General features: G+C 51.5%; 2 non-coding genes and 1 pseudogene across 2 annotated transcripts; all 3 read right to left on the bottom strand.

Moving 5' to 3' along the window:
- LOC148166730 (large subunit ribosomal RNA) overlaps nucleotides 1-4,801 on the bottom strand; it is a 6,552-nt pseudogene extending 1,751 nt beyond the window's left edge.
- Nucleotides 4,802-5,459: 658 nt separating this feature from the next.
- Nucleotides 5,460-5,616, bottom strand: LOC148166731 (5.8S ribosomal RNA). The gene has a single exon (XR_015770978.1). It is a non-coding gene; the product is annotated as a 5.8S ribosomal RNA (ribosomal RNA).
- A 1,622-nt stretch (nucleotides 5,617-7,238) lies between these two features.
- LOC148166732 (small subunit ribosomal RNA) lies at nucleotides 7,239-9,159 on the bottom strand. The gene has a single exon (XR_015770974.1). It is a non-coding gene; the product is annotated as a small subunit ribosomal RNA (ribosomal RNA).
- Between the last annotated feature and the right edge of the window lie 233 nt (nucleotides 9,160-9,392).

A 9,392-nucleotide genomic window follows, 5' to 3' on the forward strand; every position in this document is an offset into this window, starting at 1 on the left:
GCTGGTCAACCGCTCCCGTCACATCCACAAAATCACCCAAGTACCGGTGCAATGACGCTTCGTCTCGGTATTTGGCGACCTTTCTACGATGAACCGCATCAAGTGTTGGTGCCGGCGCGACTACCTGCACGTCCACCACCGCCACGACGTTGTCGCGGACGGCGACCAAGTCCGGCTGTCTGATGCCCACGTCCGTCGGGATCCGAAGCTCCCTTTTCACGGCCCATCCCTCAGCCTCGAGATCGCGACACAGAGCCTTAGCTATCGCGTCGTGTCGTAACAAACGCCCTCCATGGGTTCTGTGACAGACCTGAATGCAGTGTGCAGGGGTCTCGGGCCTTTCACACCCAGCTCTACACATCACATTCATGCCTGCCCTTCGCCCGCGTGAGTTCCGAACGCGAGACGGCAGCGCGTTTATGTGGACCCATTGATAATGTATCCAATCGCGCGCTGGGATTGCACGGGTCACGCAGCGGAGCCACTGCGAGCTCGCCCTAACTCCAGGGGTTTCCTGAAGCGCCTTCCCATCACACGACTGGTACAAACTCCGAGTCCAGAACGCATTAAGGTCCTCTGTGTTAATTCTTTCCGTGTGCACTATGCCACGCAGACGCTCACGACACCATCTAAGCTTTCGCTCGGCAATGTCGGTTCTCGCGCACTCCGCGACATAGTCCAAACGGCTACGCCCCATCTTGGCGTATCGTTTGAGGCGCAAGAGAGGAATGAACCGGGACAGTTCGGGGACACCAAGCCCACCTGACCCTAGGGGCGCATGAAAATAGCCCAAAGGCACATCGTGAGGCAGCGAGATCCATTCCCGGACAAATCTCCTCACCAGCCGATCTAAACTCCGCAACGCACCTACGTTCATGCGTCCAAACACCCAGGCATGGTAATACCTGGGCAAGAGGAACACACGAAGCAAGTGCATGCGCTGCTGGGGTTTTAGAGGAGCTCGAGACAGCCTGAAGAGCTTCTCTTGGATGTCATCGAGATTGCATCCCGCTACTCCACTTCCTTCAAACCGAATCCCCAGATAACTCCACAGGTCTTTGGTGGCCACCTGTTTGATCATTTCTCCCGACACTCTGAAGGAGGGACGGGTGATCAACTTGACCTTGTGGTCATGGCCCGAAGCCACCAGGGAAACGGCTTGACACTTGACGGGGTTCAGTCGTAGTCCAGCCTGCTCTAGCCTTTCGGCGAGCTGCTCCAAGTTCGTCTGGAGCCCGAACGCGGTGGATGATAGGAGAACGATATCATCAGCAAAAGCGAGCACACGTACAACAGCCCCACCCATCCGAAAGCCAACATCGGGAGACAGTGCCCTTATGGCCTGGTCTAGGACCAGGTTGAAGAGCATTGGCGACAAAGGGTCCCCCTGCTTCACTCCACGCTTTACCCCGACAGGCACTCCCCCACTACCAACCTCCAAGACTGTCGAGGCTTCCCCATAAATTCGCCGAACGTACTCCACGAATGGAGCCGGTAGTCCGGCGTCCTCGCAGGCCTCCACAATGGCAAAGTGAGAGACAGTGTCGAATGCTTTCGACACGTCTAACGTGGCCATGTGAAGGGTCCTGCACTCCCTTCGTGCAGTTGCTAGGATCGTATCTAGCACAAACAGATTCTCTGCTGTGCCGTCCACTCCCCTAACAAAAGCCCGCTGAGAGTCTGTGAGGATGTCGGGGATCCCCTGCAATCTGGAAGCCAGCAGCTTATGGAAGTGCCGACCGATGACCGACCCGATGGAAATGGGCCGGTAGTCCGACGGTGTTTGCGGATCTTTACCCTTCGGTATAAAAACCGTTCGCGAGCGCAGGAGCTCCGCAGGGATCTTCCCTGTCACCAAGAAGACATTGAATAGAAGGGCGGCCACCTCATGCGGAACCGAGTTCCACTGAGCGACCGACATACGATCGGGTCCAGGAGCCGAGCCGCTTTTGACCTTCGAGGAGGATATCTCCTCGGGGCTGAAAGCTACCCAAAGGTTGCTGCCCTCCTCCCCAACATTCCTACGGAAGCGGCCGGAACCGCCATTCCTTATGGACTCCCCTCCGAAGATGTCATAAGAGAGTCATAGTTACTCCCGCCGTTTACCCGCGCTTGCTTGAATTTCTTCACGTTGACATTCAGAGCACTGGGCAGAAATCACATTGCGTCAACACCCGCTGGGGCCATCGCAATGCTTTGTTTTAATTAGACAGTCGGATTCCCCCGGTCCGTGCCAGTTCTGAGCTGACCGTTGAATGGCGGCCGAAGAGGACATCCGAACGCCCTTGCGGGCGCACTCGGAGCCTCGCAGCAAGACGGTTCCGCGGGAGACCAAGGCACGGGACCGAGCTCGGATTCGAAGTACACCGCCGAAGCGACACACCCTGCACCTCGCCCAGGCCCGGCACGTCAGTCGCGACCCGCTTCCCCGCCAAGCCCGACACGCCCCGATCCTCAGAGCCAATCCTTATCCCGAAGTTACGGATCCAATTTGCCGACTTCCCTTACCTACATTATTCTATCGACTAGAGGCTCTTTACCTTGGAGACCTGCTGCGGATATGGGTACGAACCGGCGCGACGCCTCCACGTGGCCCTCTCCCGGATTTTCAAGGTCCGAGGGGAAGATCCGGACACCGCCGCAACTGCGGTGCTCTTCGCGTTCCAAACCATATCTCCCTGCTAGAGGATTCCATGGAACTCGAACGCTCATGCAGAAAAGAAAACTCTTCCCGGATCTCCCGACGGCGTCTCCGGGTCCTTTTGGGTTGCCCCGACGAACTCTCTTTCGAGGGCCCGAATTATAAACGGTTCCGCTGCCGGGTTCCGGAATAGGAACCGGATTCCCTTTCGCCCATCGGGTGTGTGCACAATTCCGTACGTTTCCGTCAACAATTGCGAATTGCGACCAACGACAAAAATCTACACCACATCAACATCGGCTTTCGCCTAGGGCTTAGGATCGACTGACTCGTGTGCAACGGCTGTTCACACGAAACCCTTCTCCACGTCAGTCCTCCAGGGCCTCGCTGGAGTATTTGCTACTACCACCAAGATCTGCACCGACGGCGGCTCCAGACGGCCTCACGGCCAGTCCTTCTGCGCTCACCGCCGCGACCCTCCTACTCGTCAGGGCTTCATGGCCGGTTAATTTAATAACCTGACCGCACATGCCTCTGACGGCCGAGTATAAGCACGACGCTTCAGCGCCATCCATTTTCAGGGCTAGTAACTTCGGCAGGTGAGTTGTTACACACTCCTTGGCGGATTCCGACTTCCATGGCCACCGTCCTGATGTCTTAAGTTACCAACGCCTTTCATGGTATCCCATAAGCGTCGATTTAGGCGCTTTAACTCGGCGTTTGGTTCATCCCACAGCGCCAGTTCTGCTTACCAAAAATGGCCCACTTGGCACTCTGATTCGAGTCTCGCGGCTTCAATAGTTCGAGCAAGCCGGAGATCTCACCCATTTAAAGTTTGAGAATAGGTTGAGGCCGTTTCGACCCCAATGCCTCTAATCATTCGCTTTACCGGATGAAACTCGTATGCTATGAGCGCCAGCTATCCTGAGGGAAACTTCGGAGGGAACCAGCTACTAGATGGTTCGATTAGTCTTTCGCCCCTATACCCAGTTCCGACGATCGATTTGCACGTCAGAATCGCTACGGACCTCCATCAGGGTTTCCCCTGACTTCGTCCTGACCAGGCATAGTTCACCATCTTTCGGGTCCCAGCGTGTACGCTCTTGGTGCGCCTCTTCTCGCAATGAGAACGAGACGCCCCGGGAGTGCGGGGCGGCAGCCGTAACGACCGCCCATCCTCCCTTGGTCCGCGCAAGGCGGACCTTCACTTTCATTGCGCCTTTAGGTTTAGTTAAATCCCAATGACTCGCGCACATGCTAGACTCCTTGGTCCGTGTTTCAAGACGGGTCCTGAAAGTACCCAAAGCTATAGCGTCGCAGATCGGCGTTTCAACGAGGTCTGTCCGAGAACACCTCAGCGAACAGCCACCCGGGGACGGGACCGGCACCAGGTCCGATCACCATCACGACGGGCGCGCTTGCCGAAGGTCGGACGCTAACTGTGTAGCGGCCCCGCGCCATCTGTATACCGTCGAGCGAGCCGATCGGGAAACACCACGGGTTCATTCGGCGAACGGCGAACCGTCCGAACGAGCTCCACCGCGGGCCTTAGACCGGCACTCAACGGATCGCGACGTCCTACAGGGGGAGAAGTGCACGCGTTCGACGGCAGATCGACAAAACGAAAGGTGCAAACGACGCGTACGCCATCTGTCACACGATCGTCCAGCGCCGCCATCGAGTCACGCTGAATCTCCCCTTTCGACCTTTCGGGTTTCTCAGGTTTACCCCTGAACGGTTTCACGTACTATTGAACTCTCTCTTCAAAGTTCTTTTCAACTTTCCCTCACGGTACTTGTTCGCTATCGGTCTCGTGGTCATATTTAGCCTTAGATGGAGTTTACCACCCACTTAGGGCTGCACTCTCAAGCAACCCGACTCTGAGGAGAGATCCTCCCGTTATCGGCAGCGGTCGCTACGGGCCTGGCACCCTCTATGGGCTGTGGCCCCGTTCAAGATGGACTTGGACGCGCCGCACGATCTCGGGATGACGGATCCTCCCTAACACCACATTTCCCGGCGTCCGGTTTCGGCCGCGGGATTCGGTGCTGGGCTTCTCCCTGTTCGCTCGCCGCTACTGAGGGAATCCTAGTTAGTTTCTTTTCCTCCGCTTAGTAATATGCTTAAATTCAGCGGGTAGTCTCACCTGCTCTGAGGTCGCATATGAAAAATAAAAATTTTTCATTCGGTCATTTCGACGATCACGACACGTCTCCCATTCCTTGCTATACGTGTTCGTCATTTTTCTTTTTAAAAAATGGCTAAGTTTACAGAAACGCTTACGATCTGACGTCTGTCGCGATTTGCATTACACGTCTCGGACACGACGACCGTCTATAACGTTCTCAACCTTAAAACGCCATTTTTTTTTTTTAAATGACGACATGTTGAAGAAATAGGACGTGCTACGCCGAAAGACCAGCCAACAACTACAACAAGTAGTAGTTGGTCGCTTTCGCGTCTTAAGATGTCGCGCAAATTTACTCGCTGCACGAGAAACGCACACAAACACACGATTCTACGACACACCACGCAAGAACATGTGCCGACGTAAACACTTTCGTATTTATGATTCGCAAGGTGGACGTCCGACGGACTTTGTAAAAAAAAATACAAAGCATACCCGTCCCGTCCTTTTTGACGAAAAAACACGCTCGAGTAAACGTCTCGGCACACGTTCGAGGCGTGCGTCGTTATATCGTGACGTAAGTGACGATCACGTACATTAATGAGTACCTATTCGACGCGTCGCAACACATCCAACACGCTCCGACGTTTTCGTCCGAAAACGAAAACCGAGCAGTCTTTGAAATTGACACGACCCTCAGCCAGGAGTGGTCCGGGAACATTATATCCGAGGACCGCAATGTGCGTTCGAAATGTCGATGTTCATGTGTCCTGCAGTTCACAAGTTGACGCGCAATTAGCTGCGTTCTTCATCGACCCACGAGCCAAGTGATCCACCGTTCAGGGTAATCTTTTTAAAATTTAAACGCTCGTTCCACAAGAACCCCGATCATGCCGATCGTCCAGCTGTCTATACACGTCTTGCAAAAATTTTTGCGTACGTGCGTACATCCGAAACGAAAATGATCTTCGTGGTTCCGAAACGTGCCACGTCTAAAATTTCGGTGTTGTGGTATGGATATTTATGATTCTCGCTCTTAATTGTCTTTCGTCCGTACTTTCTCGTCTGAAAGGGAACGCGATCGTCGGTCTCAGTTTTACGCGTACGAAAAAATTAAAAAAAATATTAACCCAAACACAAATTTGTATCCGCGCACCGAAAAAGAAGCACTTTTCTTTTTCACGCGGTCTCCGCTTTTACACGCAAAGTACGAGCATGTATGTGTGAAGATGGGACATGTTCGATACGATTTTAATTAGGAATTTGCCAATTTCCTTTTTCTCAGCAATAATTTTAATAAATAATGCTGCTTTCTCTCATAAACTACATTTTCGGTAGTTTTCCTTTATTGTGTCTTTCATTTAGTGTGCGTGTGTGTGTGTCAAGCACTTTAAAAAGTGTGACGAAGAGACGGTTTTTGATCGATCGGAATGAACACATCATTACATCATCGTACTCGTTATGAAAAAGCGAATTAGTATCCGCCGTAAGCGAAAAGAGATTTTCGCGGGCGGTCTTTGTGTTCGTGTTTCAATTTTCTTTCTATATTTTTTCGTCGCCAAACCGAAGACAGATCGTGAATTTTGACGAAAAAATTTATAGACGTGCCAGACTGAGCGTCTAACATAAAATCCTCAAGTTTACCGTTCTATATCGTGACTTAATGACGATTGACGGTGTATATAATTTTGAAATGGTGCAGTCGTACGCTCCGTAAAGAGAATTTTACCGTTTCTAACGAAATCACTTTACCACATCTACCAAAAACATTAAAAAAGCAAGGTGTGATGTGTGTGCGATCGCTCGTTTAACGGCGCTTTCAAAAAACTCTTTGAAGCGTCTAACGACGAACATCATTCACGCGAATCGTAGAATCGGGAGCGTTTCTCGCCGGTCCCGTAGCCGGGCGTAAATCATTTAAAACCCACGGTGTCGTAACCTAATTCGACACCTGCGATTTTCTTCTTTCTCGACTACTCTGCTACATCCTCTCCGTGTGTCCGAAAAAAGAGGACTTCTAACGTCTTTCGACTTTCGCGGTGGAGTTCACAACTTTCCGCGATCCGGTCGAAAAACCGAAAGCGTCCCTCCTTCTTTCCATCATTGGAAAAGATCGAGAGATAGTACAAAAAAAATCAAAAAATCTAGGTACCCGAAGAAACAGCCGTATGCCCGAGCGAATTCGGTTTTTCTCGTTCAAAAAAGGTGAAAAACTCGATCGCAAGGACCGGCGCTGCGGGCCAGCGTAACGCTATTGTTTTTCCGAATATGTACGATTCGTAGTTCAAAACGTCGTACACACGGTGTTTCAAAAAGAAACAAGCAACGGCACGACAAAAGATCGTGCCGTCGACTCCATGTCATCGACGACGGTGTTGTAAAAACATAAAGTGTACATCGACACGATCAAATGAAAATGCATAATAATAAATTATACATATGTCAAAATTCGTGTGTACGAGGACACGTTAATGATCCTTCCGCAGGTTCACCTACGGAAACCTTGTTACGACTTTTACTTCCTCTAAATGATCAAGTTTGGTCATCTTCCCAGCGACATCGACGACGTCGAAACGCCATCGCGTACCGGTCCGAAGACCTCACTAAATCATTCAATCGGTAGTAGCGACGGGCGGTGTGTACAAAGGGCAGGGACGTAATCAACGCGAGCTTATGACTCACGCTTACTGGGAATTCCTCGTTCATGGGGAACAATTGCAAGCCCCAATCCCTAGCACGAAGGAGGTTCAGCGGGTTACCCGGACCGCTCGGTCAGGGAGGACACGCTGATTCCTTCAGTGTAGCGCGCGTGCGGCCCAGAACATCTAAGGGCATCACAGACCTGTTATTGCTCAATCTCGTGCGGCTAGAAGCCGCCTGTCCCTCTAAGAAGAATTGTTTGTACGCCGACAGTAAAAACCGCGCACGACCACCGGGCGAACCCAGGATCGACGGGCCTTTGGGATGTCGAAATACGCCTATTTAGCAGGCTAGAGTCTCGTTCGTTATCGGAATTAACCAGACAAATCGCTCCACCAACTAAGAACGGCCATGCACCACCACCCACCGAATCAAGAAAGAGCTCTCAATCTGTCAATCCTTCCGGTGTCCGGGCCTGGTGAGGTTTCCCGTGTTGAGTCAAATTAAGCCGCAGGCTCCACTCCTGGTGGTGCCCTTCCGTCAATTCCTTTAAGTTTCAGCTTTGCAACCATACTTCCCCCGGAACCCAAAAGCTTTGGTTTCCCGGAAGCTGCCCGCCGAGTCATCGGAAGAACGTCGGCGGATCGCTAGCTGGCATCGTTTATGGTTAGAACTAGGGCGGTATCTGATCGCCTTCGAACCTCTAACTTTCGTTCTTGATCAATGAAAGCGTTTTTGGCAAATGCTTTCGCTTCTGTCCGTCTTGCGACGATCCAAGAATTTCACCTCTAACGTCGCAATACGAATGCCCCCATCCGTTCCTATTAATCATTACCTCGGGGTTCCGAAAACCAACAAAATAGAACCGAGGTCCTATTCCATTATTCCATGCACACAGTATTCAGGCGAAGTTTTAGCCTGCTTTAAGCACTCTAATTTGTTCAAAGTAAACGTGCCGGCCCACCTCGACACTCAATGAAGAGCACCGCGGCGGGATTGAGTTGGGCCGCCCTCTCGAGCTAAGCCCACCGGCAGGACGTCCCGCGGCACGCCAGTTGACACCGCGAACGATGAACCGGCGGCGCGGGACACAGATTCGACTACGAGCTTTTTAACCGCAACAACTTTAATATACGCTATTGGAGCTGGAATTACCGCGGCTGCTGGCACCAGACTTGCCCTCCAATTGATCCTCGTTAAAGGGTTTAGAGTGTACTCATTCCGATTACGGGGCCTCGGATGAGTCCCGTATCGTTATTTTTCGTCACTACCTCCCCGTGCCGGGAGTGGGTAATTTGCGCGCCTGCTGCCTTCCTTGGATGTGGTAGCCGTTTCTCAGGCTCCCTCTCCGGAATCGAACCCTGATTCCCCGTTACCCGTTACAACCATGGTAGGCGCAGAACCTACCATCGACAGTTGATAAGGCAGACATTTGAAAGATGCGTCGCCGGTGCGAGACCGTGCGATCAGCGTAAAGTTATTCAGAGTCACCAAGTTGTACGATGACGGAGACCGCCACCGATTGGTTTTGATCTAATAAAAGCGCTCCTTCCGTTTCCGGTTGGAGCTCTGTTTGCATGTATTAGCTCTAGAATTACCACAGTTATCCAAGTAAATGTGGGTACGATCTAAGGAACCATAACTGATTTAATGAGCCTTTCGCGGTTTCACCTTAATTTGGCTTGTACTGAGACATGCATGGCTTAATCTTTGAGACAAGCATATGACTACTGGCAGGATCAACCAGGGAACTGCGTTCTTGTTTTAAAATAAGAGAGTTTTAGTCTTTCTTTCCTTCTAGTCATATAAGCTACAATAATCGTAGAATTTCGGAAAGACACCTGCTGCTCTTATAAAAAACTGAACACTTTCCTATTATTGTTTTGAAGAAAGTGTGCGTGTCTGCGAAACGAAAACCTCGTAAGAAGAGACGTAACGCCACGCGATCTTTCTGGATGGAAAATTTTTCGACATTTTTCTCAC

This window comes from Gnatocerus cornutus, unplaced genomic scaffold (genome assembly GCF_029298725.1).
Source record: "Gnatocerus cornutus isolate USDA-ARS CGAHR unplaced genomic scaffold, icGnaCorn1.1 Chromosome186, whole genome shotgun sequence".
Lineage (NCBI taxonomy): Eukaryota > Metazoa > Arthropoda > Insecta > Coleoptera > Tenebrionidae > Gnatocerus > Gnatocerus cornutus.